Here is a 26,525-nt window from a genome sequence, read left to right on the forward strand (position 1 = left end):
AAACTATTTTAGAAATATTGGTGAGGTTAGAGTGTAGTTGTTGTACTTCTCATTCTCAATAGTGATATTGATTATTCTTATGCTTCATTTCCATATGTCATTAATTATTTTGTTTCTCATCTTCTAATTTCTTTTCTAAAATTATTTAGCATCTTTTACATAAGTTTAGTCTTGGTTTTCTTATGTAACTTAGATTGTTAATTTATTTTAGTATATTTGTTATATTGTATGTCTTTTAATGAATTCTGCCAGTGGTATTTTGTCGCTCTTGGATATATAATATGATATGCTATGAAATTATGAGTTAGATTCAATTTAATCTAGATTATTTAATTTGTGTTTTTAAAATATACATCTTCTAGTTGCAATTAATGGTGTAGAATTGCAACTGTGTTTTGAATTAGTATCAATATTAAAATAAGTTTTACAACACTGCATCTCTACCTTGCAATGCTCTTTATCTGATAGCTTTCTCTTCTATCATTTTACTTTCACGAAATCCATTTGTTGAATTCTAATTTATTTTTATCTTTATTTTACTAATAAAATCTTTAGTTGTGTTTGCCTCTCTATGGATACGACATAGCCCGATTACTACTGTGACTGCTTAGAAGTTTATTGGGCGATATCAATTTTTGGCGCCGTTGCCGGGGAGGTAATTCTACAATGGGTTTATACATTTTTAGACCCTATGTTTTTCTCCGTTACTTGTTTAGACCCCGTGTTTTACTTAATAATTTTTTAGACCCTTTGTTTATAAAAATGGTAAAAATAAGCCCCTGACACTAATTTTGGTCAACAAAAAATTAATAATTCCTAAAATACCCTTGTATTTAATGTTTTATTAGATTTTAAAATAATTTTAATGTATTTCCTTTTTTAAAAACAAAATAAAAACAATTTAATATTAAATTATCTTTTTCTTTCTTTTTCTTCATTTCTTATTCTGTTCCGCTTCTTCCTCCTACTCTTCTTCTTCTTCTCTATCAAAGTCGGTGAGCCCCAAGCCCAGGTCCGGCGAGCCTCACACCTTGGTTTGTCAAGCCACACACTCAGCTGGTCCATCGAGCCTCGCACCCATTCATTGACCCTCGTGTTCAGATCTGCAACCTCGGGGGCTCAGATTCGCCTCCTCCTTATCAAATCTTCCTCCTCCGGTTGCCACAATTCGCGACCTCTTTCAGATGCCCCAATTCGACTCACAAGCAGGTGAGTAACAAAACCCATATAGTGTTTCTTGTTTGGTGGCCAAGAAAATGACGGAAAATGCAAAAGAAAAAATCTCATATAGTTTTGTTCAATGTTTCCCTTAGTTACATACTAAGAAATTAAAGGTTATATTTCAAGTGAAATTATTTTTTGATATTTGTGTTTATTCTAAATCTGCTTTAGCTTTTTCAATAGTTATAATTATGCCTCTGTTGCAATGGGAATAGTAGGAGTAAAATGAGATAATTTGCAAGAACACCGAAGATAAAAAGGTATTTGATGAATCTGTCGACGACTGGGCTTCTAGATCTAAGTTCTTGAATATGTGTTTGATGTTGGAACTAACTCGTTTTTCGTATCTTTTTGTTTTCAGATTTTGGTTGCGGCTGGTTTTCTTGATCTGATTTTAGTTTATGATTAGTTTGGCTTTCGATTCTGAGTTTGGATTTGGGTATTACATTTTTTAATTTGAATGGTCATTAGAGATGTTGAAAATTGAATTGGGATTTGAATGAGTTTGGGGCTTTCTGGCTTTTTGGTTTTGTACAATTTGGTTCAGATTTGACAAGGAAGAAGAAGAGGAGGCTCAGTTGATTTTATATAATTTGTCTAATTTAAATTCTTTTTTATTTTTTTTTTCTAAAAAGGAAATACAATAAAAGTATTTTAAAATCTAATAAAACATTAAATACAAGGGTATTTTAGGAATTATCAATTTTTTGTTGACCAAAATTAGTGTCAGGGGCTTATTTTTTTTTATTAAAAAAAATGTAGTATAATTTTTTTTCATTTCCCTTTTAATTTTTTTTCCTTAGTAATTTTTATTTTTGGTTTTTTTATTTATTCATTTTTATTGTTTTATTTTACTTTTAGGTTTATTTTTATTTTTAGTTAGTTTATTTTTTAATTTTTTTTTTGTTTTTGGGCTCATTTTTAGTTATTTATTTATTCATTTTTCTATTTCTATTTTTATTTTTGTTATTGTTTTATTTTACTTTTAGGTTTAGATTTTTTTTTTCAAAAAAAATATAAAATTTTAAAGCATAAAAAAAGAACAAAGTATTGAGAACATTTGTGTAATTTTAGAAATCAGTAAAAACCAAACTTGTTCTGTCTTAGAAAAATTGGTTATTAAATAATGTCTGTGTTAGCGTTACCCTCTAACCTTTTCTAAGAACCTCGGAGAGTTCTAGAAAAGCTCTTAGGCCTAAAGTGGTACCTTGACAGCCTTTCCAATTGGCTTAACAACATTTTTGGTGTATACTTATTACGCTATTACACACTTATGCTTATAATACTTACAAATAATAATAATAATAATAATAATAATAATAATAATAATAATAATAATAAAATAACAAATGAATGAAGAAGATCATCGACGTTTTGAGTACTATTGTCCAATATATCTCTCTTCACTTCAAAACAATCCAAAATCTAGTGCTACTTAGGGTACTAGCAATTTTAGAGGTGCCCACCAACTTAGCGAAAGAGAATACCTTAAAACTGAAGTAGAATTCTTGACTAGAGAATTCGATAACTTCTGTAATGCCCTGGGTAGCCAAGACCATTACATTGTGTATTTATAAAAGGTGCAGGACTTGCTAATCAAGTCATTTAGTTGAAAATGTGTTACTAAAACCATTAATATATTAGGGTTAAAAGGTTTTGGTCATAAAAGATACATTTCATATAATTAGATGTTTTGTGCAAGGGATCCCAAAAGAAACAACGGTTGAAAGTCAGTTGACACAATTTCAAGGTATAAACAACCGCTAGCCACTCTAAGGGCAAAACAGACATTTATGGTCCTCCTGTTCCTGTCTCTTCCGCAAAAGTGACAGCCGAGTAGCTAGTCATGTACATTCTGCCTTGAGAGCTCTCCGAATCAAGGCTGTTCAAGCTTACCCTTACCTTTACCTGCACCACGTAGCACCCGTGAGCCAAGGCCCAGCAAGAAAACAGAACATCATAGCACAAACATTGATAATGATAATAATCATATAATTCTTAAAGCATGTTCATACACGTAGCAGTCCATATTATTCACATAACTCATAGACATAACCATGAATCCACAAGTTAATACTCACCTATTCAACACGTCATATTTAATAGTTAACAATGATAATTAGATCACAAAATAATCAAGGTCGATGCCCTTAGGTCGCACCCTCTGTTCTTAAACCGAGCTCAGTGAATATTAAGCTGTCCTCAGCTACCAGTGGCTGAGCCGCGCCCTGTGCGCCAATGTAACATCCGACACTCTTTGGCCGTTGTTTTAATATTCTCATGGCGTAACTTTCATAATGCATACAAGAATAGGGAACCCTTAGTCCCATTATAAACTCACAAAAGGGTGCAGTTCTCTTACCATTAACTTCCAAGTGTTCTGATTACGAGAGATGCCCCTTGAGCACGATTCGTTTCCTGAGCCCTAGCTTTTATCTAGTAACAACCAAGATAAGGGATTCCATTAATAATTGTATAAAGGTTTCCGGTTAAAGTTCTAACCTCCGGGACATCGTATTCCACCAAACACGGTAGTGGGATCGATCTCGAACACCCTAGGTTAGGTTCCCGCGCTTAAAAACTCCAAAAGGCCAAAAATTCCCTTAAGAGCCGCGGCCTAAGCCTCCTATGCCGCGACTTGCCATTGACCAAAGGCCCAGCCTCACCAAAAACCAGACACGGGCCGCGGCCCAGCACTCCCCATGCCGCGGCCCGCCCTTCTTCCCCAGCTCCTATCTGCTTCAAAGGGCCGCGACACACCAAGAATTGAGCCGCGACCCAACCCCTTCGAACCCAGAAAATCCACCATTTTTAACACTCAAACCTCACTCAAATCCACCCAAAACCATCCTAATGATACAATCCAATTATCACAAACATTCTAACATGTTTTCAGCAACATAACCCAGCAAAAACCTAGTCTAGAAACTCATCAAAACAACATTTTAATCTTTGAAACCCACAAGCTCAAGAACACTAAAACAAGCCGGGAAAACACATAATTCAGACACTAAACCATAAATTAGAGCTTACCTTCACTGAAGAACCAATCCTCCAAGAGATTGCTGAGCTAACTCCTAAGTCTTCTGCCTTGATTCAACCTTTAATGTCAAAAACCCATAAACACTTAGAACCCAGCCATATCTATAGAATTTAACAACCAAAGATGTAACTCAACACTTGATTAGATCCTCTAGCTTACCGTGAGCTAATTTCCAAAGCTTCAACTCAATTTCCTGAGTTTCCACCCAAGATTTTCCTTTGTTTTTGTGGTCTCCCTTGAGAGAGAAAGAGAGAGAGAAGAAAAGGGTCGGTTTGGGTATCTTCCACTGTTTTCTTAGTTTTGTTTAATCTATCCTTAATTATTTAAGTCAATCTCGAGGCTCGGGGTACCAAAAACGTCCCCGAGGGCAAAATGGTAAAATTCCCCAGTATTCCCACCTAGGCTTCCTAAGCTCAAATATATCTCCAATTATTTATTTCCATAACCCGATAACCCAGATAACCATCTAATACCCGAAATACCCCTTGGCTCGCCCCGAGCCAAGTATTAGGTCCAGTTGTGACTTTCCCGCTAACTATCTCCCTAGGATCGCCTTAAGTCGTATACTGCTAATATATCCACATAATAATGTGGTCTCCACAATTATAGCATATAATCACATTTATGCCCTCAACGGTGTAAATTGACAGATATACCCCTTTAAGCTAAATATGGCCTACATGCATACTAATACTCTTAGACATGCATTTCATATATCCATATACTCATACAAGCATGCTTATCGCAGAATCATGCATTAAACTATTTAATTCACACATAAACCAATCATGCCCTCCCGGCACACTAATCAAGGTTCTTAAGCCTTATTAGTGATTTATGGGTCGTTACAACTATCCCCTCCTACTGAGATTTTCATCCTCAAAATTTACCTGAATAGCTTGGGATACTGATCCCGCATGACAGACTCAAGCTCCCAGGTCGCTTCCTCGACTCTGCTATTCCTCCACAATACTTTAACTAGTGGAATTGTCTTATTCCGTTGAACCTTGTCCTTTCGATCTAATATCTAAACCGGTCGTTTCTCATAAGACAAATTTGTCTGCAATTCCAGGTCCTCATACTTCAGCACATGTGTCGTATCTGAGACATACTTCCGCAACATAGAAACATGGAATACGTCATGAACTGCTGACAACGACGGCAACAAGGCCAACCTGTAAGCCACCTGTCCAATCCTTTCTTGAATCTGGAAAGGTCCAAAAAATTGAGGGCTTTGCTTGCCCTTCATCCCAAATCTTCTCACCCCTCGCAGTGGTGAAACTCGCAGAAACACGTGGTCCCCAACTTGGAACTCCATGTCTCTACGCTTAGGGTCAGCGTTGCTTTTTTGTCTACTTTGCGAAGCAAGCATTCTGGCTCGGATCTTCTCAATAGCTTCATTTGTCTTCTGAACCATGTATGGCCCCAAATATTTCCTCTCCCCCATCTCATCCCAATGAATGGGCGACCTACACTTCCTCCCATATAACATCTCATAAGGAGCCACTCCAATCGTGGATTGATAACTGTTGTTATATGAAAACTCAATCAATGGGAGATACTTACTCCAAGATCCCTCGAAGTCAATCACACACGACCTAAGCATATCCTCCAACACCTGAATTGTCCTCTCAGACTGTCCATCAGTCTGAGTGTGAAAGGCTGTACTAAACTTTAACTGAGTCCCCATGGCTTTCTGCAGAGAACCCCAGAACTTGGAGGTAAAGATAGGGTCTCGATCAGATACAATAGACTTAGAAACCCCATGAAGACAAACTATCTCCTTCACATACAACTCCGCCTACTGTTCCACCGTGTAAGTTGACTTCACTGGCAGAAAATGAGCTGACTTGGTGCATCTGTCCACTATCACCCACACCGAGTCATAAAGTCCCACTGTCTTGGGTAGACCTCCCACAAAATCCATAGTAACATTCTCCCATTTCCACTCGGGAATACCCAAAGGCTGAAGCAACCCCGTTGGTCGCTGATGCTCAGCTTTCACCTGTTGACATGTCAAACACCTGGCCACGTACTCCACCACATCCTTCTTCATCCTGGGCCACCAATATAATGTCCGTAGATCCTGATACATCTTCGTGGTACCCGGATGAAGCGAGTACGATGTAGTGTGAGACTCATCTAGTCTCTCTCGTCTGATCCCTTCATCTGCTGGAACACAAATCCGCCCCTGATATCGAAGCATACCAACCTCTGAAACAGAATAATCCTTTGCTATCCCGACCAAGACATTTTGTCTAACTTCCTGTAACTGTGCATCCACCAATTGACCCTCCTTGACCCGCTCTAGTAGGGTCAACTGCAAAGTAACATTGGCCAATCGACCCACCACCAGTTCTAACCTAGCCCTGGTCATCTCATTGGCCAACTCTCTGGAAATTTGAACAGAACTAAATAACTGCCCCGAGCCACTCCGGCTCAATGCATCTGCCACAACATTGGCTTTCCCTGGGTGGTAAAGAATGTCACAGTCATAGTCCTTTACCAACTCCAACCAACACCTCAGCCTCATGTTTAAATCCTTATGGGTGAAGAAATACTTTAAACTCTTGTGGTCAGTGTATATCTCGCACTTCTCCCCATACGGGTAATGTCGCCACACCTTCAGTGCGAATACCACTGCCGCTAATTCCAGATCATGGGTAGGATACCGCTCCTCATACTCCTTCAGCTGCCGTGACGTATAAGCTATAACTTTCTCATTTTGTATCAACACACATCCTAAACCCAGCCTCAATGCATCGCAATAAACCACAAATTTTCCTTCCTCCGAAGGAAGACTCAGCACAGGTGCAGTAATAAGTCTTCGCTTCAACTCTTGGAAACTATTCTCACACTTCTCTGACCAAACAAACTTCTGATTCTTCCATGTCAACTTTTTCATCGGTGTAGCAATCTTCGAGAATCCTTCTACAAAGTTCCTGTAATAATCTGCTAACTTTAGGAAACTCCGAACCTCTGAGGCATTCCTTGGCCTCGGACAATCTCTCACTGCCTCCACCTTAGACGGATCCACCTTAATCCCCTCTGTGCCAACTATATGCCCAAGAAAAGTCACCTCTGGCAACCAAAACTCACACTTCTTAAACTTGGCATATAACTGATGCTCCCTTAACCTCTGCAAGACCTGTCGAAGATGTTGCTCGTGCTCTGCCTCTGAACTGGAGTACACTAAGATGTCATCGATGAAGACAATGATAAATTGATCCAAGAAGTCTTTGAACATCCTGTTCATTAAGTCCATAAAGGCTGCCGGGGCATTGGTCAAATCAAAAGATATGACCAAAAACTCATAGTGCCCATACCGCATTCGGAAGGCCGTCTTTGGTATGTCCTCATGCTTGATCCTCAGCTGGTGATAACCAGATCGATGATCAATCTTAGCGAACACCGTCTTTCCTTGCAACTGATTAAACAAGTCATCGATCCTTGGTAGAGGGTACTTATTCTTGATGGTCAACTTGTTCAATTCCCTATAGTCAATACACATCCTCAGAGTCCCGTACTTCTTTTTCACAAACAAAACTGGAGTGCCCCATGGAGAGTAGCTAGGCCTGATGAATCCCAAATCCAGAAGTTCCTGTAGCTATATCTTCAATTCCTTCAACTCTGCTGGGGCCATCCTATATGGTGCTCTCGATACTGGTTCTGTCCCCGGTGCTAACTCAATAACAAACTGAATCTCCCTGAGCGGCGGCAATCCTGGTAGATCCTCAGGAAATACATCCAAGAACTCACAAACCAATCTGGTCTCTGCCGGCCCTGCTGACAAAACCCTGGTAGTGTCCACCACACTAGCTAAAAAACCTATACATCCTCCCTGTAACAAGTCTCTGGCTCTCAGTGCTGATATCATGGGTATGCGGGGTCCACACATCGCACCCACGAAAATGAAAGGATCTTCGCCCTCAGACTCAAAAGTCACCATCTTCTTCCTGCAGTCAATAGTAGCCCCATATCTGACCAGCCAATCCATCCCTAAAATCATGTCAAAATCCTCCATGTCTAGCTCAATCAAGTCTACTGAAAGCTCCCTACTATCAACCATCATTGGCAGTGCTCTAATCCACCTCCTAGAAACTACCAGTTCCCCAGTAGGCAATAAAGTCCCAAACCCCACAGTACGGTACTCACTAGGTCTACACAATCTCCCAATCACCTTACTAGAAATAAATGAATGTGCAGCACCAGAGTCAATCAATACAGTAAAAGGAGATCCAGTGCTAGAAAGCTGACTTGTCACCACCGAGGGACTAGCCTCGGCCTCTGCCTGTGTTAGGGTGAACACTTGAGCTGGAGTCAAGCTGTCCACCTTTCCTGCTTCTCCTTTCTTCACCGTTGGGAAATCCTTCTTGAGGTGTCCCACTGTTCCACACACAAAGCAGGCCTTGGCCCGACACTCACCCTGATGGCATCTTCTGCACCTCGGCCACTCCAGATAACTCCTCCATGCCTCACCCCCACCCTGACAGCCACCCTGAGCACCCCGACCCCTTTTATCAGGACCAACAGTGGTCGAAGTGTTAGGGGTCTTCCTCTTCACATCACTGGGGCCTCCGCCCCTACCAGACCCAGAGTATGGAGGCACCATTTTGCGACCCTCACGCCTCACTGTACTTTCCTTCCAAATCTTGTTCTCTGCTTCCTTAGTGGTAAGAGCCTTCTCAACAGCCTGGGCATAGGTCATACTGTTGTAATCCTCACATCCCAGGCTATAATAGCATTAAGCCCTCTAATAAATCTGTCTTGCCTAGCTGCATCTATAGGCATAAGATTCGGTGCAAATTTTGCAAGTCTATCAAACTTTAGGGCATACTCAGTAACTGTCATGTTGCCCTGCACCAACCCCACAAACTCACTAACCTTCGCTGCCCTGATGGAAACATTGTAGTATTTCTGGTTGAACAAATCCTTAAATCCATCCCAACTCAAAGTAGTGACGTCCCTGGTCTATGATGCCACTTCCCACCAGATGTGGGCTTCCTTTCTCAGCATATACGTGGCACAAGCCACTCTATCATATCCTTCTACCCTAATGAAATCTAGGATAGTAGTAGTCATAGTCATCCACTATTCGACCTTCAGTGGATCAGGTCCTCCCTCAAAAGTTGGGGGATGCTGCTTCCGGAACTACTCATACAATGGCTCCCACTGGTTTCCAACTTCCACTGGTGGAATAACTAGTGCCACTACAGGTGGTGCAATGGGTGCAGCACTCCCTAACGGAGCCTATTGTCGCAGAAGACGAAGTTGTTCATCTTGGCTCTGAAGCTGCATTTGCATCTTTGCCATAATCTGCTGCCAGTTCTCAGGGACTGGTGGAGGAATCTGGTCTTGGTCATCACCTCCAGTCTCGGACCTAGTGCCGACTAGTCGCGTAGATTTCCTTGGACACATAGCTATCCAAGTTAATCTGCAATCAACGACTCGGCAATCAGACCATGATGACAGGGTAAAAGCTTTTCCAAAATCCACCAATGGAACATAATCAATCACAAGTAGTCAAGATGTAAGCATTTATCCACATGCACCAGCATTGCTAATAAGCATGTCCTAACAGCACCACACAACAGTTAAGATATAAACATCCATCCATACATTCACCCATATATACGCAATATGCAGTTAATCATTCAGATATTCATTTACATGCACAACAATGCTAATAAGCTCGCCTCAATATTATCACACAACAGTCAAGAGCCAGGCTCTATCAGTATCTCATGCTTCCTATTAATCCAACACATAACAACAATCATAATTCTTTCCAATCACTTAAGCATATAGACACATATACGCATTTACCAAACCCTGAATCGAGCTTATCTCTAGCAGCGAATGTACATGTCCAACCGGTCTTTAGGAACCCTTAAACCTAGGATGCTCTGATACCAAGTTGTAACGCCTTGGGTAGCCAAGACCGTTACATTGTGTATTTATAAAGGTGCAAGACTTGCTAATCAAGTCATTTAGTTGAAAATGTGTTACTAAAACCATTAATGAACTAGGGTTAAAAGGTTTTGGTCATAAAAGATACATTTCATATAATTAGACTTTTTGTGCAAGGGATCCCAAAAGAAACAACAGTTGAAAGTCAGTTTACAAAATTTCAAGGTATAAACAACCGCTAGCCACTCTAAGGGAAAAACAAACATTTATGGTCCTCTTGTTCCTGTCTCTTCCTCAAAAGTGATGGCCGAGCAGCTAGTCATGTACATTCTGCCTTCAGAGCTCTCCGAATCAGGGCTATTCAAGCTTACCCTTGCCTTTACCTGCACCACATAGCACCCGTGAGCCAAGGCCTAGCAAGAAAACATAACATCATAGCACAAACATTGATAATAATCATATAGTTCTTAAAGCATGTTCATACACGTAATAGTCCATATTATTCACATAACTCATAGACATAACCATGACTCCACAAGCTAATACTCAGCTATAACAGCACGTCATATTCAACAGTTAACAATAATAATTAGATCACTCAATAATCAGGGTCGATGCCCTTAGGTCGCACCCTCTGTTTACCCCATTGACTCCGGTCCGCAAGCTCAGTGAATATTAAGCTGTCCTCAGCTACCAGTGGCTGAGCTGCGCCCTGTGCACCAATGTAAACTACGACACTCTTAGGCCATTGGTTTAATATTCTCATGGCGTAATACCAACTTTCATAATGCATACAAGAGTAGGGAACCCTTAGTCCCATTATAAACTCACAACCGGGTGCAGTTCTCTTACCTTTAACTTCCAAGTGTTCTGATTACGAGAGATGCCCCTTGAGCACGATCCGTTTCCCGAGCCCTAGCTTTTACCTAGTCACAACCAAGATAAAGGATTCCATTAATAATTGCATAAAGGTTTCTGGTTAAAGTTCTAACCTCCGGGACATCGTATTCCACCAAATACGGTAGCGGGATCGATTCTGAGAAGCCTAGGTTAGGTTCTCGCGCTTAAAAACTCCGAAAGGCCAAAAATTCCCTTAAGAGCCGCGGCTCAAGCCTCCTATGCCGCGACTTGCCACTGACCAGAGGCCTAGCCTCACCAAAAACCAGACATGGGCCGTGGCCCAGCACTCCCCATGCCGCGGCCCGCCCTTCTTCCCCAGCTCCTATCTGCTTCAAAGGGTCGCGGCACACCAAGAACTGAGCCACGACCCGACCCCTTCAAACCCCGAAAATCCACCATTTTTAACACTTAAACCTTACTCAAATCCACCCAAAACCATCCTAATGATACAATCCAATTATCACAAACATTCTAACATGTTTTCAGCAACATAACCCAGCAGAAACCTAGTCTAGAAACTCATCAAAACAACATTTTAATCTTTGAAACCCAGAAGCTCAAGAACACCAAAACCAGCCAGAAAAACACATAATTCAGACACTAAACCATAAATTAGAGCTTACCTTCACTGAAGAACCAATCCTCCAAGAGATTGCTGAGCTAACTCCTAAGTCTTCTGCCTTGATTCAACCTTTAATGTCAAAAACCCATAAACACTTAGAACCCATCCATATCTACAAAATTTAACAACCAAAGATGTAACTCAACACTTGATTAGATCCTCTAGCTTACCGTGAGCTAATTTCCAAAGCTTCAACTCAATTTCCTGAGTTTCCACCCAAGATTTTCCTTTGTTTTTGTGGTTTCCCTTGAGAGAGAAAGAGAGAGAGAAGAAAAGGGTCGGTTTGGGTATCTTCCACTGTTTTCTTAGTTTTGTTTAATCTATCCTTAATTATTTAAGTCAATCTCGAGGCTCGGGGTACCAAAAACGTCCCCGAGGGAAAAATGGTAAAATTCCCCAGTATTCCCACCTAGGCTTCCTAAGCTCAAATATATCTCCAATTATTTATTTCCATAACGCGATAACCCAGATAACCATCTAATACCTGAAATACCCCTTGGCTCGCCCCGAGCCAAGTATTAGGTCCCGTTGTGACTTTCCCGCTAACTATCTCCCTAGGATCGCCTTAAGTCGTATACTGCTAATATATCCACATAATAATGTGGTCTCCACAATTATAGCATATAATCACATTTATGCCCTCAACTGTGTAAATTGACAGATATACCCCTTTAAGCTAAATAGGGCCTACATGCATACTAATACTCTTAGACATGCATTTCATATATCCATATACTCATACAAGCATGCTTTTCACAGAATCATGCATTAAACTATTTAATTCACACATAAACCAATCATGCCCTCCCGGCACACTAATCAAGGCCCTTAAGCCTTATTAGTGATTTTTGGGTCGTTACAACTTGAAAGCTAAGTATGGTCGAGAAAGTAACGAGGTCTTAAGGGTAGAGTATGATGAACTATATTTTGACTGTGAAAGAGTCGACCATTTTGCTCAAGATTACTCAACTCTTAGAGAAAGGGAGGAATCATTTCAATGCTATTCTTACTACAAGAACAATAATCTTAGCTGGAAAAACCCTGCTGCTTCAAGTTGGAAGTCTATGTACAACTACAATGCACCAATTGGTTGGGAATTGGCACCATCTAGTAGGAATGTTGAGCATGATGTTTCTAACTTTTACCATGAACCTCCACATAATGTATGGACTAATACGAATTCCTTAGAGGAAGCATTATACACATTTATGGAGGAACAAATAAACTTTACTAAACACATAAGAAACATTACTAAACACATGATGGAGGAACTTAGAGAAATTCAGACTCAATTTTCTGAATTAATTGACAAAGTTAATTCACCTTGTTTCAGCCAATTCCAAACAGATGAGGAAACAATGGCACCAACCTATAAACCTATTTCATACAAATTTGATGAGGGTGATGCCATTACTATTCCGGGTAAAAATATTTCTCATGCTGAAATTCTTTCAACAACTTCGAATGAAAATACTTGTTATCATACTGATGTGATAAACCTTATTGTGGAGGAAATTTGCAAACTTTTCTCAAAGAATAAATCACACTATTTCCTCCATGGTACTGAAAACGAATATTTTCTTTATCCTGAGAATGTTACTAATGCTTCCATTTTTGAGACACAGGATAAAAGAAAATTCATTTTTGATACTGGATAGTCAAGAATATTGAGTTGGTGAACCAACCTGAGGAGAATTTTCTCCGGTTTGCCAAGACTAATCAGGTTCTATCTTTCCTTGCTTTCTTTATTTCCAATTTTACTTTTGTTATTTATTTTGTTTTTCCTTTTGTTATTATGATAGTTTGTCTTGTCAAGAATCAATATCATATCATTTTGCATTAGCTCACTCTCTACGTGTTCTCATTTCACGCTTCTCATGTATATATTTTAAATAATGAGGACATTGTCTGATTTTGGTTGGGGGTGGTGAGCATATTCATGCACGTTCATGTTAGTTTTTGTCTTATTAATATTTTCACGGTCAATTTTTAAAAAAAAAATAATTATTTATTCTTGCAAAATGTTACTTTTGAGTCAATTTTTGTTATCTGTATTATTAAGTGTTTTTCTGGAGTTACCTAATGCACATGCCAAACGATGTGGTAAGATGGTTGTTAGCACATATTTGCTTAGAAATTTTCCATGTTTAAGAATTCATTCTTTTCTGTGAGAGGTGAGACTTGAGAAAACAACTTAATTTTTTTTTATTGATTCTTAGAAATGGTTATAATTATTTGGACAAGGTATTGTGGTATGAATTGATGATGTTTAGGGATAATATTTTCTACAGAAAAATCTTATTAGAGAGCCTTTTATTATGTTCTTCATGAAAAAAAAGAGATTGAAAAATAGAAAAAGAAGAAAAAAAATATAGAAAAAAAAGAAAGACACAAGAGCAATAGTTCTATCATTTTCAATTATCTTGTCTCTTGTGTCCAAAAAAAGTGTGTTTATTAATTTCATGTTTTATTTTATGGCTCTTAGAATAAATGTAAAGATTGTCTATTTAACTTAGAATTCCCAAAAAAATCGTTTTGTGGTACTTTTTAGGGACTACACAATGTCAAGCATGGGCTTACTGAGATACAAGGATCAAATCTGCATTCCGATGGACACTGGGCAGACGAGAGATTCTGGATGAATCTCATACTACCCCTTATTCTCTACATCCAAGCACCATGAAGATGTACCAGGATCTGAAAGTTTTATATTGGTGGCTTAGGATGAAGAAGGACATGACTGAGTACGTGGCACGGTGCCTGACTTATCAACAGGTCAAGGCAGAGCATCAGAGACCAACAGGGATATCCCATAATGGAAGTGGGAGGATATCACGATGGATTTTGTGGTAGGATTGCCCAGGATAGTGGGCCAACACAATTCAGTCTGGGTCACCGTGGATCGGTATGAGAAATCAGCTATCTTTCTACCAGTGAGGATGAATTACATAGCTGACCAGTATGCAGATCTCTATGTGAGAGAGATAGTTTTCCTTCATGGGACTCCGAGGTCTATCGTGTCTGATAGGGACCCTATCTTTACTTCAATGTTTTTGGGATATTTATAGAGGGCGATGAGTATGCAGATGAAGTTCAGTACAACTTATCATCCTTAGCCTGATGATTAGTCTAAGAGAACTATCCAGATACTGGAGGACATGCTGAGAGCATGTGTATTTTACTTTGAAGGGTCTTGGAGTAAATATTTGCCTCTGATAGAGTTTTCCTATAATAACAGCTACCAGTCGACTATTGGAGTGGTACCTTATGAGATGTTGTATGGTGGGAAGTACAGATCGCCCATTCACTGGGATGAGATGGGTGAAAGTAAATATTTGAGTCCTGAGGTAGTTTAGAGGACCACTGAGGCTATCGAAAAGATTAGAGCTCAAATGCTCGCATCTCAGAGTAGACAGAAGAGTTATTCAAACCCAAAACAGAGGAACGTGGAGTTCCAAGTGGGAGAGTATGTCTTCCTAAAGGTTTCACCACTGAGAGGGGTGAAGAGATTTGGGAAGAAGGGAAGGCTAAGCCCTAGGCTTGTTGGACCATTTTAGATCATGGAGAGGATCGGTCAGTGTAATGCCTCGAATTCTCCGATGTAGTTTAATGGCGAGATTAGTATGCCGAGAGGGCCATACTTGTTTAATTACGCCATTAAATGATATTATGCATGTATATGTGAATTATTTTATGATATGATGTTATATGCGAGCATGTGGGTCCACATTTGAATAATTATGCTATTTTGATAATCTGGCCCATTGAGGGTGAATATGTGTATTTGGGTGCATAACTTGATTTGTGAATGAGATTCCATTATTATGGAGATATATTCGAGCTATTCGGCATGAGACGGTCATATATAATGGATTAGCAGTTTTGTCATAACGGGGTCAATTTTGGGGTAATAGAAATGTTTATTTGATGATAAATTGGGAATATTTGAGATCAGGGTGAAATTTTGGAGGTTTTGACTATAATGTCCCCGGGGGATATTTTTGGGACCCCGAGTATTAGGTTATATTTGAGGTTACTTAAGCTTGAAGTAGCTGTCAGATAGAACGTACGATTAGAAAACCTCTCGTTCTCCCTTTCGATAGTCCGTTTTACCGTTTGACCATTTTCGAAGATATCTCGAGTTCTAGAAGTCGGAATCAAGCGAGGGTTGAGGCATAGCGATCCTAGGAAAGATTAGAAGCTTCTTAACCAAAGGATTTGATGGAAAACAACCCAATCGAAGGTAATTGAAGATAAGTTTTGAGTTTCTGAGTTTTTAAGCTTTGAATTAGACTTTGTAAATTGTTGAGTTTTTTTGTTGGTTTGAACCTTGGGTTTTAAGGGTTTTGGAGCTTTGGAAAGCTTGGGAACTTTGTTTTGATGATTGAGGAATGTTTAGGTATGATTTTGGAGGTCTTGGAGGGTTAAAAACACGTTTGGGAATGGCCCAGAGTTGAAGGCCGCGACCCTGTTCTTGGGGTGCCGCGACCCTACCTTGAAGAAGCAGGTGGGGTTTTTCTGCTTGCTGGGCACCGCGGCCCTTGATGGAGGGCACTGCGGCTCTTTCCTCAGGGAACTCTGGGGGCCGTGGCCCAAGGTGCTAGGGCCGCAGCCCTTGCCCTGTTTTCACCCCGTTTGCTCGTTTTGACCCCGAGAACTTAGCTATAGGCCTCGGGAGTGTTTCCACTACTTCGATTAGTTGGGATTGATCTTCTGGAGGCTATATATTGGTGTGGAAACCTATTTTGATCATTATTATTAATGATGTTGATGGACCCAAAACGGGTTTGTTTGAAAATTTATAAATCGCAAGCGAGCGAATCGTTCATATAGAATAGTGATCGTGTAAGCAAGGATGTCGAACCCAAAGAAGTTGTCTAAAATCGAAAAGAAAAAATATTTTAAATCAAAAGGAGTAAATTTTAACCTAGTTCCAAAGATTGATGAGTTTTAATGTTATGAACATAAAATAAAAGAGGGAAAAATAAAGCTAGTTAAGAGAACAAAAATAAAGCAATAATGATTTGAAAATAAGTGTTAAAAGAAAAGATTATTAAGATACTAGAATCCACAAAATGTAAGTTTAATAATATTTATTAGTATATTGATTCCCAAGTTTTAGTGATAGTTAAAATAATTCAAACTATCATTTTCCAAAAAGATTTATAATTTTAAGCACAAACTTCTTATAAAAAGATAGGATTTTTCTTCACTTTTCAAAATTATAATTTCAAAGAATTTAGTGTAAATCAATCTAATGAAATAACAAATAAATCAATGAACATTACTTATAAGGCAAAACATAATATTTTTGTTCTAAGCATGGATGTGTACAATTTAATGACACATCTGACACAAAGAATATTATGTTTATGCACTAATGAAGAAAAAAGTGTAAATATGTTCTAACAATCTAAAATACAAGATATTTAAGATGAAAGAAATATATGAAGAAGAAAAATCCATAAACTTGTTGCATTACAAGGGAAATCAACATACAACATAAATATTACCTAGTTACAAGTTGCTTCATCATGATCTTAATAATCTTATGAAAAAGATTAGAAGCACATAACTAGAGTAGAAATTACAAAATAAATGACATACATACTTGCAAAATGCTCTTGAAAAACCCAAAGGGGAAGAGAGGATGGTAGAGAGAAAATGGGAGAAAGGAAGATAGTAACCAAAAATTGAGCACACCCTCAAATGGTCTTCAAAACCCTTATTTATAGCCAAAATGAGATTATTAAAATAATCAATTTAAATTAAGTAAATTGATTAAATTAATAATAATATGGTAAATAGGGGTAAATTGTAGGAGTGATGATGATTTTGGGGTAAAAAGTGTGTAAGAAGATGGGTAAAAAATTGGCATTTTGGACATAGGGGACATTGTGGGTTCAAGATAAATGTAGGTGGCTAGACAGGCAGCTGGTCTGGTGGAGGTGGCGCTGATGGGCTAACTTGATTGGGCTCGACTACTGAGAGGAGAAAAGCCCACGGTTTGGGCTGGGTGATTGGCATATGAAGGAGATGCTTGAAGGAAATGGGAGAAGTTGGGAGACAGGTGGCGACTTGTGGAGTGCTGGCCGAATGAAGGCTGGAGGCGTTGGGAAGTAGGCAGCTGGCTGGGTTGGTCTTGTGATGCCTGGCGTGGAGCTGCTGAAGGCAGCTAGAGTTAGGCCAGGCGTGGGCCTGGTTTGCTGAAGGTGTGGCCCTTTTGATAAATACCACTTTTTCCATTCTTTTCCTTGATAATGCATTTATTTTTCTCCCTTTTTCTTGCTTTTCAAGATAAAGTTGCAACAAATTATCTACAAAAATAAGCATAAATTAAATTACAACTAAACATTTTCAACTATCAAAATAAATCAAGTTAATTCTTTGAAAATATTAATTATAACTTAATTTATATTTGACATTTAAGTTTAACAATTGCATCTTTTTACTCATAACTCAACAATATTAATTTTAAATAATTAAACTATAACATTTTACAATAATATAACTATAAAAATACACAAAAATATATAAAATCAAAATAAACCCAATAAATTCAAAATTACTTTAAAACTTAATAAATTAATTAAAAACTCAAGAACTAAGCAACAATTAGCATGTAAAATATGGTAAAATAACTCTATTTTGTAGAGTTATCAGATGTCCCATGTTTGGTTATGATTAGGTGACCGCTGAAGGACTAAAGGTTGATCGTTCTCAAGGGTCGTTCTTTAAATCTTTCTAGCTCGAATCTGAGGTAAGAAAAATGCACCCTGTGTATATATGACATGCGTGATTATTATTGAGGCATGTTGATTGGTAAATGTGGACATGGATTGCATATTAAATGCTAGTGAATGTTGATTGCTTGTGAATGGCACTGACTAGTCAGGGATACTGACCTAAGAGTCAGAAATGGCATAGCGTCATGAACGTCAAGCCAAGTGAAGATTAGATCTAATCAATATCAGCATTGAATGGATCTATTGCATTAATGCTGGACTGACCCTAAGGTCGATGAACATATAAGCGCTTGTCTGGTCTAAGACCAGTTATTCAGAGCCAGGGCATATGGCCCCGGTGACTGTTTGTCACATGGCTAGGGAACGCTGTTCCAGGGTTATGACTCTATGGTCATGAGGAATGTTATGTTGATGACTATTCACCATACACCTATCCTGTTGAAATTTATGAAAGGTTCTCTTATCAGTTAAGCCTGGTGACCCTATCGTCACATGGCTAAAGGGTGCTGTCCCCATATTAATGACTTTTGCGATTGTCACCTATTTGTTTGGACTGTTGGTCGTGAATGGTTATTACGATCATTGTTGATATTATATCATGTTTTACCATGCTTTTCTTGCTGGGCCTTGGCTCATGGGTGCTATGTGGTGCAGGTAAAGGGAAAGAAAAGCTCACTCAGCCTTGAGTGGAGAGCTTAGGTGGTGATGTGTACATATGCGGCCGCTTGACCATGACGGCCAAGGCGTTCTCAGAGGAACTAGGGGGTTTACCCTATTTTTTCCGCTTAGGTCGGCGGGATTGTAAATTTAAAACTGTAATGACCGTTTGTACTGAGAACAACTTGTAAATATTTTGATTAGCTCTGCAGAGCAGTTTGTAATGAAAGTATCCATTCCCTTTTTACTAGTTTTCCACCTTAACCTGGTAATCACGTTTAGAGCACGTTTTTGACCAAAGGACTCGGGTAGCGAGTCAAATTTCCAGTCCACCGTTCACCGTAACTGTTCTGGGGTAACCAGGGCCTTACAGTTAGGTGGCCTATAGGTTGGCCTTACCCCCTGCACTGTCTAGTGTGCACAACGTATTTCACATTTCCATGTTGAGGAAGTATGTATCAAATGAAACTCATGTATTGAGTTATGAGTTATCATGAGGACAAATTATGAAATTATATGTTTATTTGAGATATATTTGTGTGTAATTATGTGATTATAAGAAAATATGACTAGATGTGCATGCTTTGGGTATCTAGTGTTGGGGGAGAGTGAGATAACACCACCACAAAAAATAGAATCTACACAAAATTTGGATTGACAGAGACTTAAAAAAGATTAAGAAAGAATATGCAAACCCAAGTAGAATAATGGTTTTCTTCAAGTTTTGATGAAGCTTCGAACCCTAGTCAAATTCACCACTTTGAACAATCCTTTGAGCAAACCCTTGATCAAACCAAACAAAACCAAGGCTTATACACGTTGTAGAGCATTATCATCATACTCTATTTCCCAGCCACCATTGATGGTTGAGGCCTTCTCTTGAGGAAATGAGGATTGAGATTGAACAAGCCTTCAACTCTCAAAGTCAAGCACTTTCTTGGAGAGTTCTTGGAGAAAACTAGAGATTATTGAAGCTAGAGAGAGAGAGAGATAGGGTAGAGAGAGAATGGAGAGAGTGATCTGTAGGATCTTGGAATTTAAATCTAGATGCATACTTCCTATTATTTTTCCAAACACATAATAGAAACATAGAATAACATGACATACATATCAACTTCAGATTCGTAAATTAACATAAAAACAATGATGTAGAAACTTACGAATACGCAGCGGAGCTGGAACAACTCCTTCCTTCAATCTCTCTAACCCTTGATTCCTTTCTGTAGCAGAGTATTATCAAGAGATTGAACTAGATCAGCAACACAGTCTTCCTCACCAAGCCTTTGATCAACCTAGAACTAGTGTGGGCTGGTTGTCAACATATGAGATAGAGATCTAGAAGAGAAGAAGAGATATTCGCTAAGAAATGATTAGAGTGTCTAGGTTTTCACTTACCCAATGAATCAACTGAGACTGACTTATGAAAACCCTAGATATCATATTCCTTATATAGACAACTTAATGAGCTTTATTTAAATTTAAATTTAAATTTGAATCAATTAAAATTATAAACAAAAAGATAAAAGCCTTGGGCTCCCACAAATGGACTTGGGCCCAATACCTTTATTTTGAATTTAAATCCCAATTGGGCCTAAATTCAAAACCTTTTATTTATTTATTTTTTAATTAATTAATTAAATCCTTACTCAAATTAACTAATTATAATTTGAAACTTGATTTAATTTTATTTATTTATATTGACACAAATTTATCAATATTAATAAATTTACCCAAAGATTCTATTTTATTTTCTAAATCTCATATCTCTATAAATTTTCCAAATTTGACCTAGTCAACTTTAAAAAATCCTAATTGATAATTAAATCAATTAATCGAGAAATTCTAGATGATTTACTCAAAGGTGATGCGGGGACCATGGATCCATGAAATCAAGGTCCAATAAGTTACCGTGAGTTTATTTATGAATAATTTCACTACCTTATTAATTCCTCGTGACTCTACTATAGACTCGGAATTCAACTCTTGAATTCATAGAACGTATTTTCCAAACCATAAATACGTTATCTATTGTTATAACCATTACAGTTAGTCAATCCTCTATCGACGACTTACTAACAAGCAGGGTGAAAATTACTGTTTTACTCCTCATCAATATTTTATCCTTAACTCCCACTAAGTTCCTTATAAATGATATTTTCGTGAACTTAATCACAGAATTGAGATCTCAATCATTTAACCTTTTGAACAAAGTAATTATGGAAATCATATTTTCACTTCTCATACAGAAGTTATAGATCTCATATCTATGAATAATACTCCCACTCAATTACACTACTAAATCTCCAAGATGTAAGTATGGGCTAGACCGTAGGGTAAGCTGGTAACGAACAAGTCAAAAGATTTAAATAATATAATTAGCAGAATATTAGCACTCAGAATTAAGATCGAAGTAACCTAAGGTCAACGTTGTGACATTGATTAGATTTGATAACAACGATACTTATTTATCAATCAATAATCAATATCGGTCCTAGTTCGATGTAACCAAATACATCCGATCATATCTACTTGGTCAATGCCTTGGACAAGACATCACACTCATAATGTGTAAGTAGATCATATTGTAGATTTCTTAATCAGTGAAAATCCAATGCACTGATCTAATCTTAGGACTCGTTCTTTTGAACATATAATTACAACTATAATCTACTGTGACCTAGTCACTATAATTGTAACTATCCATATGTTTGGGATTTTATGAATGTTTGTATTAATTGAATAAACATGTAATAAAACAAGCAAACAATGCAATTCAATAAACAAAACGATTTCTACTTCTTTTATTGATAATATTAACGTGTTACATAAGAAATATGGTTTTATTATGGGCATAAAACCCAACAAACTTCCACTTTCCCATATAAAACAAATGATACATGTTTTCCAGACCCATTCCCTCTACTTGCTTCACGAAAACACTCTCAGCCAAAGTCTTGGTAAAAGGATCCACCAGATTGTCTTCTGGCGCTCTCTTCATCATCTTGACGTCACCCCTAGACACATATTCCCTAATGATGTGGTATTTCCTCTCTATATGCTTTTCTCTTTTATGACTTCGAGGTTCTTTTGAATTATCTATAGCCCCATTATTGTCACAGTAAAATATGAGTGGTTTATCCATTCCTGGAATAACAACGAGATCCGCGTAGAACTTCTTCAGTCAGACTATTTCCTTAGCTGCTTCAGACGCAACTATTTACTCTGTCTCCATGGTGGAATCTGAAATGGCAGACTGCTTAACGCTTCTCCAAATCACAGCTCCACCCACAAGAATAAACACCATTCTAGAAGTAGACTTCCTGTCATCGACATCCGTCTGAAAATCAGAATTAGCATAGCCTATCGGGTCCAGTGAACCTCCCGAATAGACCATCATATAATCCTTTGTTCTTAGTAGATACTTTAGTATGTGCTTGACCGCTGCCCAATGTTGTCTACAAGGATTTGACTGGTACCTGCTTACAACTCCCACTACATAGCAGATGTCTAGTGTAGTGCATAACATAACATACATAAGACTTCCAACTGCGGATGCATATGGAATCTGTTTCATCTCTTCTTCCTCTTGAGGAGTATGTGGAGACTATTTCTTAGAAAGATGAACTCCATGTCGGGATGGCAACAATCCCTTCTTTGAGTTTGTCATAGAGAAATGTTCAAGTACCTTATCTATGTACGCTGCTTGAGACAACGCCAACATCTTGTTCTTCCTGTCCCAAATGATCTGAATATCGAGAACGTAACTAGCTTCACCCAAATATTTCATCTGAAATTTGGTCCCGAGCCAGTTCTTTATGTCTGATAATTTCTGGACATTGTTGCCAATGAGCACAATATCATTTACATAAAGTACCAAGAACACTTTCATGTCATTTTCCCTCAGTTGGTAAACACAGGGTTCATCAACGTTCTGCTCAAAACCATAGGTATTAATTATTTCATTAAACCTTAAGTTCCAAGAGCACGAAGCTTGTTTTAGACCATAAATGGACCTATTGATCTTGCAAATTTTTTTTCCTGTCTAGCTACTACAAATCCTTCTGGTTGATCCATAGAAATGGTCTCATCAAGAAAGCCATTTAGTAATGCTGTCTTGACGTCCATTTGCCAAATCTCACAATCAAGAGCTGCATCTATGGATAAGAGTATGTGAATGGATTTTAACATGGCCACTGGAGAGAAAGTTTTCTCATAGTCAACTCCCTCTCTTTGGGTATAACCCTTTTCCACAAGTCGAGCCTTATATGTCTCAACCTTTCCATCAGCTCCTCTTTTCTTCTTGTAGATCCACTTGCATCCAATGGGCCTAAAGTCCATCGACGCTTCTACAAGATCCCATACGGAATTGGAGTACATGCACTTCATTTCCTGGTTCATGGCTTCGAGCCACATATCCTTTTCAGAACTAACCATTGCCTATTTAAAGAACAATGGATCATCCTCACGAGTGTCAGTTACTACCATATTGGTTTCACCATCCATCCCACAGCGTTCCGTGTTCCGAGAAACCCTCCCACTACGACGATGCACTGTAATTGTCTGACTTGGACCAACTGTCTGTTCTTCTTCCACGTTTTTGTTGATTTGCATTGGTATGGGTTGAACATTTCCTCCTGATTGCATTTATTCCAGCAGTATTTTACTCCGAGGTTTGAAGTTTTTCATGTAGTCGTTTTCTAGAAAAGTAGCGTTTGTGGAAACAAACACTTTCTTGTCATCCGGACTATAAAACAGACCACCCCGAGTACCTTTAGGATAGCCTACAAACAAGAAAACATCAGTTCGCAATTCTAGTTTTCCTTCCTTTTTCCTCAGGACATGAGCAGGACACCCCCAATATTCTATAATGGTGTAGACTAGGTTCATGTCCATTCCATAGTTCTAGAGGCGTTTTGGATATAGCCTTAGACGGTACAACATTTAAAATGTCGTTAGCGGTCTGAATGGCATACCCCCAGAAAGACGGTGATAGAGTTGAATAACTAATCATTGACCTCACCATTTCTAACAACGTTAAGTTTCGACGCTCAGCAACACCATTTTGTTGCGGAGTTCTTGGGGCAGTGAGTTGAGGCAAAATCCCACATTCAGTAAGATGATCTTGGAACTGATTATCCAAATATTCTCCACCCCTATCACATCTCAAGAACTTTAAAGTTTTACCTAACTGGTTTTTGGCCATTGCTAAGAATTCCTTAAACTTGTCAAAAGTTTCAGATTTTCTTTGAATTAGGTAAAGACGTGAATATTGAGAATAATTTTCAATGAAAGTGACGAAATATTCATTACCACCTCTTGCCTGAACATTAATCGGTCCACATGTGTCAGTATGAATGAGCCCTAGGGGTACTTTGGCCCTTTCTCCTTTTGCATAGAATGGACGCTTGGTCATTTTACCTTCCAGAAAAGATTCGTAGATAGGTAAGTCACCCATTGTGAGTTCCTTCAAAGGTCACACATGCATCCAAGATTAATAAATTATTATTACCTTGGGTTCTAATTGCCTTGAAGGCGGGGCAATTATGCTTCCAATGCCCCTCCTCCTTGCAGTGGAAACACTGTCCTTTAGCCTTCTTGCTAGTTGGCTTTGCTTCAGCAGGCTTTTCAGTTGCCGGTGCCTTTCCAGCTGCTTGCTTCTTAGCCTTCTTTTTGTCCTTCCTTGCCTTTCTCTTCTTGCCCTTCGAGGAAGAGGCTAGGTTAGCCTCACCCTGAGCACCCCCGGTAGTAGCAGCCTTCTTCTTAGGTCTTTTACTTGGTCCACCATTTATTCCTTCATACATCTGGAGCTCATTCCATAGTCCAACTTATTAAGAAAATAGTTCATGGTGAACGTAAGGAAACTAGGTGCAAGGCTGTTGAGAATGATTCCAACTTGAGTCTTCTCATCTACTATTGCTCCATGCAACTTAGCTTCTTGGAAGTAGTTCGTCATCTTAATAAAATGATCATGAACATGTTGGCCAGGTGCCATCCTACAGTTCACATACTTCTCGGTAGCCTCGAAACTAGCTTGCGCTGAATTGTGCCCAAACATTTCTTGGAGTTGCTCCATGATGTCGTAAGCAGTTTCAACATCTTCCATCTTAGTCCTTAGCATTTCTGACATGCTGGCGAGCATGTAGGCCTTGGCCTTGTTGTTTGCAGCAGTCCAACGATCATACTTCTTGTAACGACCCAAAATCGCTAATAAGGCTTAAGGGCCTTGATTAGTGTGCCAGGAGGGCATTAATGGAATAATTGTGATTTAAATGAGTAATTATGTGTTTAGTAATGTTTATATGATAATTGATGATATTATGTGGTAATGTGATATGAAATAAATATGTGATATATGCGAGAACCACATTATTATGTGGACAAGTTCACAGAGCACGACTCAAGACTATTCTAGGGTCAGATAGCGGGGGAAGTCACAACGGGGCTTAAGATATGACTTTGGATGTATATTTAGATAGCGGGTAGTGGTTTGGACTATCGGGTCATGAAAATAAATATATGGAGATATATTTGAGGTTAGGATGTCTAGGCGGGAATATTGGGGGATTTTACCATTTTGGCCTCGGGGATGGTTCCGGCGCCCCGAGCCTCGGGATTAACTTAATGTGTGAGATAGACATAAGGAAGCCTTTACAAAATACAAACAGACTAAACACTCTTATCTCAGCTCTCTCTCACGCTCAAGGAAAGCAAAGGGAAGGAAGGAAACACAGAAAACTAAGGGGAACAAGCTGGAATTTCTGGGATTTGTGGTGAGGATTTGGAGGTTTAGCTCAAGAGTAAATCAAGAACTAAAACATGGATTAAGGTAAGCATCTAATCTTCTTTTCTGTGGTTGAATTCTGAATTCTAGTTGGGTTTTGGTTAAGTGTTGAGGTAAGCATAGTTTTGATGTCTTAAGGCAGAATTAAGAAGGAAACTTGGAGATTAGCTTGGCTTTGGCTTAGTTAGGTGATTCAATAGAAGAGGTTAGTTACAACTCATGGTTTAGAGGTTTTAAATTGGGTTTGAATGGCTGGTTTGAATGTTTATAGCTCTTGAGTTTCAGAAATTGAAAGGAGAAAATTAGTGTGTGTTGGGTTGAGTTTTCTATGGAATTATGTTGTTTAGATCATGTTAAAGGTGTTGGATTTGTAGGGTGTTGGAGTAGGGAGCTTAAGGTGGTTGTGGCTGAGGTTTTGAGTCTTGAAATGGTGTAATTCTGGGTTCGAAGGGGAAGGCCGCAGCTCTGTTGTAGAGCGGTGCGGCCCTAGCATGCAAAAGAGCCAAGAAGGCTCGGCCATGGGAGGGCACCGCGGCGCCCAAGGCAAGGGCCGCGGCGCGTGTGTGGTTCAGCATGTGTGTTGGCTCTGTTTTGGGGAAGGGCCACGGCTAGGCTTCAGGGGCTGCAGCCCTTGGTTGCACACAT

At 38.9% G+C, this 26,525-nt stretch overlaps 1 long non-coding RNA gene across 1 annotated transcript; it reads left to right on the forward strand.

The window, feature by feature from the left end:
* The first annotated feature begins 986 nt into the window (after positions 1–986).
* LOC133818037 (uncharacterized) lies at positions 987–1,734 on the forward strand. Its single transcript, XR_009885765.1, has 2 exons — positions 987–1,209; positions 1,405–1,734. It is a non-coding gene; the product is annotated as an uncharacterized LOC133818037 (long non-coding RNA).
* Positions 1,735–26,525: the final 24,791 nt, after the last annotated feature.

The sequence above is a fragment of the Humulus lupulus genome, chromosome 2 (assembly GCF_963169125.1).
Source record: "Humulus lupulus chromosome 2, drHumLupu1.1, whole genome shotgun sequence".
Taxonomy (NCBI): domain Eukaryota; kingdom Viridiplantae; phylum Streptophyta; class Magnoliopsida; order Rosales; family Cannabaceae; genus Humulus; species Humulus lupulus.